This window comes from Bidens hawaiensis, unplaced genomic scaffold (assembly GCF_021521415.1).
Source record: "Bidens hawaiensis isolate Kalapana, Puna unplaced genomic scaffold, B.hawaiensis_p1.1 tig00028246_1, whole genome shotgun sequence".
In the NCBI taxonomy this organism is placed as follows: domain Eukaryota; kingdom Viridiplantae; phylum Streptophyta; class Magnoliopsida; order Asterales; family Asteraceae; genus Bidens; species Bidens hawaiensis.
This window is the reverse complement of record NW_027494599.1, coordinates 143,045-155,776: the sequence shown is the minus strand read 5'-3', so window position 1 is coordinate 155,776 and position 12,732 is coordinate 143,045. Positions and strand designations below refer to the sequence as shown.

Sequence of the window (12,732 nt, the reverse complement as noted above, 5' to 3'; positions counted from 1 at the left end):
TGTCTATTAAATGAATACGTGACATGTTGTATTACATATATGCATCACATGTCTGATCTATTACATATATGCAGTAGTTATCACGTATATGCAACACTAATATAGTACCTACATATATAGTCTGTTGTAAATGAACTCGTTAATTTCAGTTATATTGCATTATGATTGTTCAGTTTTGGTGCTTAACTGAGCACTATAGGCTTAATTAATCTTTTGATTCGGTTTGTCCACCAACTGTTTGATGAAATGTCTAAATGAACTCGTGTTGTTGGTTCTTGAATCATAACATGGTGTCATGTTAATGTTGCTTCATAATGTTAAAATACATCATCTTTCTCCAAACAATATTGTGATTGTAAGGGCTTATGTGTGTATCCATACAAGAAAAATGACAATTAGCAAATCATATAGAGTCTGATTTACTTTATGTTGCCAATGATTAAAATTGCATGTTACTTTAACAATATCATGCTTAATATATGGTTAAAGCCTCAAAGCCTATTCATATTCCCTTTGAAGATTATGTCAATCCTTCAATTTTTATTAACTGTAGCCAACTCAGTCTTTGTGTGTTTTTTGGTGTGTTTTTATGGGTTGATACCTGAACTCGTCCCGAGACCGAATTGCCGAGCATCGAGGACCAAAAATAACATGTACACTATAGGACATGCCCGAGATTAGATGGAACTGTTGATTCTTCGGTTATATTCAGGTCGACCCTATTGTACTATTCTATTACATACATGTGTTACTATTGTATCCGAGATCAGGTAAAACTATGGATTCTTCGGTTATTTTCAGGTCGACCCTATTGTACTAATCTATTAGATATATGTATTACTATTTTATAATGTTAACTTATATTTTTAATTTATAGTTAGGTGGTGGAGAGCATAAAGCAAAGGAGGTATCAATAAAGAGAAATCAAGATGTTGGAAAAAGAAAACTGGAGTTTAAAAAACCAAAGGCGTAAAAAAATACAGGCTTTGAAATAGGAATTATTTCACCTCCACGTCAACTGTTGATGGTGTTAATGCGATGTAAAATAAACGATTAGATGTAGTTAGAGGATTAGGATTTGGAATCGAGCGTGTTAAGACAATATGAATATTATGGTACTTTCATATGGTGGTGTGAATTACTATGATGATAATATTAATGCAACTTGCTTTATTTATGTGTTTTTCAGTACATCAAATTTGACATACACATAGGTATCGACGAGGCTGTCGTAGTTATATTGCATATGTGAAACGTATGTTGAACTCGCTTGGGCATTCTGTTCAATCAATTTATGGTATTTTCCTGGAGTAAGAATTGTTTCTAACCAAATACAGGTAAATTTCATATATATTAAGTATGTGTAAAATTAAATTGCATATATGTAGTATACAAAATAAAATTTTACATCATTGATCGACGCCATTAATTTGCAACAAAAATACGATTAGAATTGTCAGTTAAGTAATTTAAACATATGAACGCGTTTGGGTTTAAAAAATATAACAGAATGCAACAATTATGAAATAACATACAAGTAATATTACATTTGTGTAATAATTACACAACAGTAGACATACAAAAATTCTTAGTATTACATGTGTGTAGTACATGACTTGCTTGTTGGCTTGTTCTTCAACACCAACTAATTTCAATAGATATATTCAAACAATAAAATGCAAGAGATTACAAGTTAAATTGTTAGGAACTTGATGCAACATCAACATCAGAGCACGATTGGGCATTCCAATCAAACTGAACATGGTCTTCACTATGAGTAATAACAATTAACTAGTGGTTTTACCCACGCTTCACTGCACAGGTTCTCGTTTTCTATGTTGATTACAGCACAACCAAGACCTGCAAAATGCTGCAACTAACACAAGAATTATTTTAGTTAAGCACAAAGCTAAAGAGTGAAAAATAACTATAGTCATGTTCAAAGAGAAACTGACGACCCACCAAAGCAATAAACTAAAGTACACAAACAAACAACAAATACTTATACTATAAAACGCAACAATAATTCAAACAAATAAACATTTACTCGAACACCTTGTATGCGGAAATGTAAAAAAACACCCTAAAAGCAAGGGTCTACAACAACAAAGAACAACTCACTATCTACGATGTTATACATGCAACATGCATTTGCAAATAATAAAACAAGGTATGACCAGTTTAAAAAAACTCAAAATTGCACGCTTCAATAACAAAAAATCAACTAGACAAACATCGTGCATGCAATCCATAAACTAACTCACTATCTATGATGTTATATGTATAAAACGTTGGTTGTAATAGATTAAAACGCTCTGCATTTGCAAATAAGTAAAAAAATGTACGCGCAGTAAAAAATAACTCCAAAACGCACGCTTCAATAACAAAAAAAAACAGACATTTAGTCACACGCTTGGTGTGAAATTCGTAAACCACCGTCATCGATTACAAACAAAAACGATATATAAACGAAAAAACACATGTTCTAAGCCAATAAAATACATGCATCTGCAACATACTTTGGCAAAATCATGAATAATGGCGTCGGCAATTAAAACAACTCCAAAGCTCACGTTTCAATAACAAAATACCAACTTGACATTTATTCGAACACCTAGTGTGCAATCCGTAAACCATCGTCAACGACAGCAAACAACGACACAAAAAAGAAAAGTCGCAACTTCTAAACCATTAAAATACACGCATCTGCAACTACAAAAAAAAGAACTCACAAAAGAAAAAAAAAGCAAATCAAATCACCTTACCTGAAACAAAGTTGCGACTACAGTCAAATATCAGATGAACGAATACAAAATATAAGCAGAAAGTGGCCTATCATCACAAACTTGTTCAATAATACCTTCCAAGGGTTTGCATTTGTTTGCAACTAATATGTAATACTTGGATACAGTTACATATATATTACATATGTGTACTACTTAACGTTATATTACATATATGTAGCATATAATAAAATATTACCTTGTTGATCAAAACCACCAGATTGCAATAGAATAGCCGGATCAATATCAACAGATGAACTCAAATGAACGCTCCGATCAAACAAATTAGATTCATTTATCGAGTAGCAACTAATTTTAACATTGATTCGTGTATTCGATTTAGCAATGAAACAATTGCAAATCAATTAAAAATCATGAATGAGTAATGAAGACATCAATCGGATTACAAAAACCTGCAACTAACATGTTAAACGATTGAAATAGTCGTTGATTAGGGTTTAGAATAACCGAGTTGTCATGATTTGTGATTTGCAGGTGCTAATTTCTGTTCAATTAGGGTTTATATTGAGTTTGTTGAACAGGGGAATGTGGGTGGAACAGAGAAGACGCGAGTTTTTCTTTATTGGGGATATTTACAAAAATAACCCTCTAAATAGGAGTTCTCTAGTTCTCTCTCTAATAAGGAGTTCTCTCTTGATCCTTCCCCTATATATATATATATATATATATATTATAAAAATTAATATAGCGACTTTATAGAAACGTTCAACGATGAGAAAACATGAATTATATGTGTCGGGTTTTGATAAAATAAAGTTTATTATTAATAAGTTATAATTATATATAAACGCATAAACGAAACTTCCAAGGAGATTTATCGACAAGAAAACATAATTTAGTGATTTCGGTTTAAAAAAATAGTGTTTGTTTTATATTTATTTATATTTAATACTAATAATTAAATCATTTAAAAATCTTTAAAACACTTAAATAAAAAAATAGCAAAACGGACTGACAGAGGCTCGAACCTGCGCCTCAGCCAGTTCCCAAGTCTTACACCCACCCTTGAAACCAACCGCGCTTAGATGTTTAATGTCAAGCAGGTAAGAATAATAACTTATAAACATTACCCAGTTCATCCCTACATCTCAAATAAACCCTAACAGTTGCAATCAACCAATCCATTCGTTTTTCGATTAAATGAACTTAGGGTTATCGTTACGTGCATTATAATGAACAAGAAACATGGTTAAATTACCATATACGTGAATGAATTAATGGCTAACAAGAACGATGAACCGACGACGACACGAAGTTCACGAACTGGTATCCGGCGACTGATTTAATCTAATTAAAGGTAGGGTTTTTGCTAGCGCTGTTATGGAGTTGATAACTGTAGGGTTAATTTGATTATAATGTTCTGTAGCGTATATACCTAAAAACGAATTGGTCGAGTCAATAATAAGCTAATACGGAAAAGATAAGATATTGGATACCATATTAAATTAGTCGGTGAGGCCGTAATTGGTAAGTATAATAAAAAATACATATCAATTCCAATAATATGACGAGAATTAAGCCTCGAGCAATCAAAACGGGTTATGGGTTGAGGTTTTAAACGAGTTACAGGTTCCTGGTTAGGTGGGTTAAAAGGGTTGGATGTTATAATATGCTGATCAGTCCCTGAACTAATGAGATGGAATCATAAACGAGCAAAAGTATAGTTTGGGGTTAAAGTTGTATGAGTTTGAAAGTAATTTATATTTAATAAATAAATAATTAAACACTTAATAGAATATTAAATACTCGATAGACGAGATATTTTATCGTTAAATAATAATAATAATATTAATAATAATAAAATTACCCTAATATTAAAACGGGCCGGGTTACAGATATTATATAATATTCGGAAAACCGAGTTGTTACATTATGCGTATAATATGTGTGATTATAGTCATGCTTAATTATGAAAATATGTTGCGTAATTATCATAGAAGGTGTGTAATTATTTTTCTTTATGCGTAATTATGTACCTGCAAAATTGCAAACATATATTGCGTGATTATGTACGTGTCAAAATGGGTTGGTGTTATTTTTCAAACGGGTTAGAATTAGGTGGTGTTATTTTCCAACTGATCAGAATAGGTTGATATGGCACGCACAACCCGACGTTAGTAGGCGCGTAATGCGCGTCAGCCAACATTGAAACACACATAAACCCACATATGTCGCATAAAGCGATATCAAACTTGTAACCAGTGTCGATACACATGTAACGAACGCAATATCAGCCATATAGTCGTTACCGTTACGAGCGTAAGTTGACGACTTTAAACGCATAATGCATCATAGGATGCATAACCAGATTCGGTACACGGGTAACCCGCGCTTGAATGCATTAAATCTAGCGTCGCCACGTGTGTAACACGACATATGAGTCATAACCGATGTTGGTACGCATGTAACCCGACGTCAAACGCTTAACCAGTGTTGGTGTAACCGACGATGTTAAACGCCTTGCCAGAACCCGGTTGTCGGTCCTGAATCATATTCGTGTAGCATGTGAATTTTTTAAAATTACAAAGTATAGCAATATTATACTTAAATTAAAGAAAACAAAGTTCTCGTTTTTATGGTGTAGTTTGTTTTTTAAATATTAACGTATGAAATAGTTATGATCTTTTAAAAATCATGAGGGGTAGTTGGTTTAATTTAAGGGACCAAAAATGTAATTATTGTTTATATAATAAAAGTTGATAAAAATTGAGGGGCCAAAAATGTAAGTATTGTTATAAAGACATCTTTACCCCCAAAAAGAAGTTAAGACATGCATTAAGAATTGTAAGCTTAGCAATGTTTGTTGGACCTCTTAAAAATTAAGTGGTCCTTGAGATTATCTTTATATATAGTATAGATAGTCCATTAAAAAATGATTTTGAAAAACAAAATTTGAGTCCTCATTTTCTTCGTTTCCAAAAGATGAAAACTCGTATGGAATAATCTTAAAAAATTGTAGTGTTTTTTTTCCTCATTTCGAATGACATCGTATTCTTATTGTGTGGGTTTTAATTAGGGGTGTCAATCCCTGACACGACCCAAAATCCGACACGAAAAAATATAGGTTTTAGGTCGGCTGATACGAACCGTTTTCTTTAACAGGTTAACCCGAACCTAACACGTTTAAAAGAGGTCAACTCGAACCTGACGCGTTAAAAAGTGGGTTGACCTGTTAACCCGTTTAATGATTTTAGACAAGTTAATAATTTTATATTAGAGATAAGATGTTTTAAAATTATAATTAGTTTGTTAATTTTCCATATATCAATTAAAGTTTTAAAAGTAGAACCCTTTTTACGTTACTTTTATCTACTTTTTAGTTCTAATAATTTCATTTTATTAGTTTTAACTTTATATTCTCTGGTTATTTCATTTGTTTTTATTCGTATCTTGAGCTAAATTTGTGAACCTAAATTTGTTAATTAAGAGTGAGAGATAAATACACAAAAACAATCAGATTTATCACAAATTATTAACAAGTTTTATATGAATAAGAGTAATTAATTGGTTAATTTATTACTAAGTCAATGAATATTACTCATATCAAAATGGGACCTGAAACACAACTCGAACACGACACGAATTTAAATGGGTCGACACGACCCGACACAAATAAAAATATGGGTTTGGTTAGGGTTGAAGAATCTCAACACACTAACCTGCCAACCCGAAACCCATCAACCCATCAACCTGTCAATCCGACTCGATTGACACCCCCTAGTTTTAATGAGTAATGATCAACTTATTATGATATTGTGTTTTATTATGTTCCTTTCACCCGAACGGCGACCGAACCGAAAATTCTACCGTTTGTTGTGAGAAATAAGAACACCGAAAAATGGGAGCCCATTAATTAAAAATCATGAGTCTGCCAGCGGTTATATTTTATCTTTATACATCATTTAACTATTCAAGTGCAATGAATAATTAGTTTTATTTAACGTAATTTGGATCACTGACGCGCAGCTGGTTGCCCGATAATCATCATTCGTCGAGTACAGAATCATGGGGTGTTGTTCCTAAAGGGAAGCTCGTACATCAGTCTGCCCATCAGTTTAGACTTTAAGACCACATGTCCCAATCTAGAACTTCTATTTTGTCACATGAGATACTTCAACTTAAGACTTTCTTTTTCTTTTTTTTTTTTTAAATCACCTCAACTTGGAGATCATTGGCCAATTGGTTGATTCTCATTTCTTATTTTCTTAACATTTGTTTATATCAATTCATTATGGGATGTGTGTGTTTATTATATTCTCTCACAAAAGAAAAGTTTTTAATTTTTTTTGTTGAGTTATTATTATTGTTATATATAAGTAGCTTTTAGCCCGTGTGTTACACGAGTTACTTTTAGTTTTTTTTAATAATTTTTTTTATTAATTATTGTTTATGTGTATTTTTCATGCAGGATGTGTTTAAATATTAAACTTAAAGATTATATGAACTTATAAAATATGTTATATTTATTATCTGTAGTTAAAGTATAGTTTGTTTAGTTTTTTGTTTATATCTCAAATGGGTCTCATTGGTCTAGCAGTTAATGTGACCCCTACATTTTGTTATTTAAGATGCGAATTTTCGTCTTAATATACATGAATGCATAAAGAAATTTATATGGTTTGTGTATTTTCGTTTGTATTGAGTTGTTACGGTTCGTTGGTGACGTAGAACGTATATGTTGTTTAATGGATCACCAAAAATAGGCTCTCATGTGCCTGTCAATTAATGTAGCCCAACATTTTGTTTTTTGCTGTTTAAAATATGTATTTTGTGCTTGATAATGAATTAAGCTTTTAATAAATTGATGTATTTGAATTTCTACATGCCAGTTCTAACTCCACGTCTATCTGAAATGGGTATGTCACGTGTTATCATTTCATTTTAGGGTGAATTATTAATTTATTATATTTTTCTAGTATGATGTTTAGTTTGTGATTGTTTTATTATTTTATATGTATTTGTTGTATTTATAGATTTTGTAGTTTAGTTATTGTTGTGTATTAAAAGAACATTTAATTTGTTAATTAGTTTTTATTCTTATAAACTATAATATAAGTTATGTTAATTTATGAATTATATTAATGAAAATTTTACGATTATATGTAAAAACTAAGTTTCGAAAAATTTATTTTTTATTAATAATGTATATGTTTTTAATATTATATACATAAAATTTTATATTACGAAGTCTTGTAGATTTATTTCTTTTTTATTTTTTTAAATGAGCAATAATTGGAAGCCGTCATATGAAAGTGACGTTATAATGATAATAAACCGTCTTGAGAAACTCGTTTCTCTCCTTCTTTATCAAATCCTTCGTTTCATCTGACAATTAGAAACCCTAAGTTAATATTCCCCTTAATTATGACGATTTTTGTTGTTAAGTGGAAGTTTTGTAGGTTGTTGAATGGATTTGTGTTTGTTCTTAGTTTATTTAATCAAACATTGTGTCAATAACAATTTACAACCATTTTTAAAATAATATATTTGTTTTAAATAATCTTAACTCAACTATCACTTTTTGGCCACTGCCGATCATAACTAACGAAATGACTAATGACAGTCCCACCTTTTATCATTTTTTTACCAATGAACACTGACTAATGAAATCCTAATGTCATTAGTTTTCATGATGTGACATTCTTATTTGGCGTATATGTGGCATGCGTATGTGACATATTGCACTGTCACCACCACCATGGCAGTCACCATTAGGGGTGTTCAAAAGAATCCGAATTCGAATCCGTATTCGAACTATCCAATAATCCGTATCCAATTATCCGAAAAATTTGATATCCGAATCCCGGATATCCGAAAATTCGGATTCGGATTCGGATAGCGTTTTTCAGTTTTTTCGGATAGTTCGGATATCCGAACTATCCGAAATATTAAATTTAATATTTTTTTATTTTAATTTATATATAACGTATATCATCATATGCAAGTCAACTTAGTCAGCTCCCCTAATTCTAATATCATTCCCACACAATACACACGCCTCCTTCTATGGCCTCCAAAGTCCAAACACTAATCTCTAAATTCTCCATATCAGCTCTCTCCTTGACGAATCGACAACCTCCATCTCTAGTTCTCCACTCCATGGACATCATATACTCTTCCTGCACCGCCTCCAGCCCTCCACTATCCAACCCTCGTCTCACGTCTTCCAGCCATCGCCCGTCACCACCACCTCCATGGCTCCACCATCGTTTATACATTCTCCATCTCGATAATAGGTTATGTAATTTGAACAATGGATGATGTGTTTTTTGCTTGTTTGTTTGTATTTGAACAATTTGTGTTTAATTTGTTTGATTGGAAAAATTGGATTCTTGAGATGTTGTATGTAAGTTTATTTATATAACAAGTTTTTTTTTCTTTCAGATTTTCGGATATCCGAATCACTATCCGATCGGATATCCAAAATTTCGGATACGTATTCGGATAGTGAAATATCCAGAAGGTCCGGATATCCGAAGTCCGGATATCCGAAACTCTGGATATCCGGTTTGAACACCCCTAGTCACCACCACCACGACCGCCACCACCTGCTTCCTAAAAATATTAAAATATTTTATATATGTTTTATTTGGTGGATTTTGATTTTTGAAGTCAAGCCAAAAAGTTTAAAGAGAAGATAAACTGTTAATATGAATCTTGCCACTTAACTTCTAGAGTTCACCTGTTACTTCAATGAAGCAAATGATAATACAAGCTTTAACCTTGATGGCTCCTCCTGCCAAATATGAAGTTGATATTATGACTCATTTATAAAAAGTCCATTACAAAGCATGATCACAAAGAAATTGCGTATACCTGTTGTATCTTCTTTATTAGAAGAATTATATTTTGAGGATACAATGGAACTAAAATAGCATTCATCTTCTGTCAAATAATTCATAAATTCTATCAAGGTTAGGTCGGACTGCGCGAACCCGTTAGCAAGATTACAAAAGCGCAATGCAATAAATTTTAGACAACTTTTAACCCGTGTGACCCATATGACCCTTTTAGGCTTATGTTTTATTCTTTCTTCTGGTAGTGTTAATTAGAGCTTGTAAATGTAGAAAGTTTTCTAAAAGTGTTTATATAAATATATCTATTGTTACTGCTCAAAAATGTACGCTATTTATTATAACTTCTAGATGTATTTCCAATCAGCTTACATGCTAATTTAAGCCTATAAAAGAACCATACATTAATGAACTGTTCAGCTAGAAGTTCATCTTTGTTTATTTAAATCGAACAAACATGAACATGCATTTTGTTTGTTCATTTATGTTCGTGAGCATCCTGTTATGTTCGTTCATTTATGTTCGTTTATTTACGTTGATGTATTTTCGTTTGTTTATGTTTTATAAACATCTTAGTATATATAAATATGAAAATAAAAAGGGCTCATTTAAATGAATGAGGTAAATTTAAGCCACTAATTTAGATGCATTTTCTGGATAAAATTTGAGATGTATCAGACTTGTTCATTTCCATTGCAAAATGTACATTTAGATTTTAAATGAACGAACATAAATGCACACGGACATGCCCTTATTTTTTATGAACGAACATGAACAAAGTAATGATAAAGTACCTTGGAATATCAATGATTCCATTATGCCAACGGCCTAGTGTTTCTCATTTTCTGTAAGGCAAAGCTAAATATTTGGTCAAAATGTAAACAAAATATGTAACCTCCATTATGACCGAATCTAGAGCCGTCTCTGAGTATTTAAATACCCCGGCCGAGCCAATATAAAAATACCCGTAGGACTTAACGAAAATTTTTTATTCGCTAATGTACATTGATAAAACTTTTATCGACTGATTTATTATAAACAGAAACCATTTTGAGCATGTAATTATCTCATTAACCATTGCAATCAGGGGCGAAGCTATGTGGGGACGGGGTGGCCCCGGTCACTACCATTTTCTCTGTTAGTAGGGTAAATTTCATGATTTTTCTCGAAATTTTCATAGGTATTAAGCGCAGTCACCCCGATGTATTTTTCCAAAATACTACCGGTCATCATTGATTTCTTTTTAAATATTATACCCCATCGTTTGTTTGTTTTTTTTCTAAAACATCGCAATATTTATAAAAAAAGTTACAAAATGGTAGTCGAATAGTAAAAGATTTGTTTTTATAAATATTTTAGGTCTTTGTAATTCTTCTTCTAGGTATTCACCCTTAGGGATGAGATCGGTACCGAAACCAAAATATTCGGTTCAGTACCGGTATTGGAGGTAAAATTTGAGATATACCGGTACCGAAACTCAAAACTTTGGTATCTATTCGGTACCAAATATGTACCGATTTCGGTAATGATACCGGTATCAATACCGAAATTGCTTATCCATACTTACCCTTCCTCTCGCATTATCATGAATATTTAAGGTATTTGTTGGTTAAAAAATATTCTGTTTTTTTACTATAAGAACAATTGTTTGAATAAATGAAGAAAAAATAGATATATAGATGTCATATTGTTTGATCCGACCTGACCCGAATCACCGACACGAACCAAATTGTCGACCCAAAAATTTTTGAGTCCCTAACTTCGGTCACCCCTGTGACAAGCCCAATCTTCGCCACTTATTGCAATAAACCTTATTTTTAACACCAAAAAACATATATTTGTAATATGTATAAAAAAGTTTGTGCCACGGTCGATGGTGTGGCTCGCACGCCCTCAGAGCCTCCCCTGACCGAATCTTAATCAAATACGCTTCTTGTTAACATTGGACCGTTTATGATTTATGACCCACATCAATTGAGAAGAAACCAACACATTAAACTTTAACTTTCTGAACTTGTTGTATTGATGCATGAAGATATTTATTCCAGAATTGACCTTATTTTCAACATGTTTGATATCTGATGATAAAATATCAGTAAGTTGCAACTCGCTACTCAAAAAAACATCAGCATTGTTCTTGAAATAAGATTTTTTAATCATGTCAAATGCTTCAACATTTGGGATTCTTTTGCAATAGAAAGTTGGTATTACCTACAAGTGATTATTTTCTTTTTAGTTTTTTAATAAACAGATTATGGTAGTGATCATACTATTGTTGTAACAAAAATAATTATCAAAGGTAAACAAAGTTGCATACCTTTTCTTTTTACCTAATGATAGAGACTTCATTCTCGTCTCATAAAACATGTCTTGTCTCACAAAAATGTATTCTATGCTCATTTTTAACGAACTTCACCGAATATAAAACACACGTTTGACACTACAATTATTAAAAGATTAATGTAAAAAATGTTTTAAACTACATATTACCAACATACAAAGGCACACACTTACCCAAGAGCACGTCATAAAAACATATTACATATAGAGTAGAAACAACTGACATTGAGTGTAGTACCAAGACACTCTCATAAGATTGCTTCTTCAAAGAAATAGTACGCAACTCAAGTTGCAAGAACAATTCTCCGCTTGAAATATGCGAAATTATATTATTTCTTTATTTATGTGCAAAACTGCAGATAACACATTCGTTAAATTTAGATACTTAAACTTACAAATAAGTAAAACATGTAGTAATATTGAGTTGAAAGTGAAATTTCAAACACCAACAATATCGTTATCTAAAAAATATATTATTAAACAAAACCATATAAATCCAAAGTCAAACAAACATATGTGAATGAAAAAACAAAAACATTGAAAATTAAATAAGCATCTAAATTAAAGTGAGTTCTGATCTGCAAATAAATCATGATATTAAACAAATTAAAAATCCATAAAATAAGTTATATCCAATCTGCATAGAAGTTATTTGACCATGAAACCCAAAATTTATTGGAATACCCCACTGAAGTACTCAAGTAAATTAAAACCAATCAACATAAAATTAATTTTTAAAATAAATGTTTGATCATTAAAGTCAAACTCCGCCAGAATACCCTACTGAGGTGTTT

General features: G+C 31.7%; 1 long non-coding RNA gene across 1 annotated transcript; it reads left to right on the top strand.

Moving 5' to 3' along the window:
- The first annotated feature begins 2,139 nt into the window (after positions 1-2,139).
- Positions 2,140-2,756, top strand: LOC143576619 (uncharacterized). The gene is made up of 2 exons (XR_013142974.1): positions 2,140-2,179; positions 2,352-2,756. It is a non-coding gene; the product is annotated as an uncharacterized LOC143576619 (long non-coding RNA).
- The last annotated feature ends 9,976 nt before the right edge of the window (positions 2,757-12,732 follow it).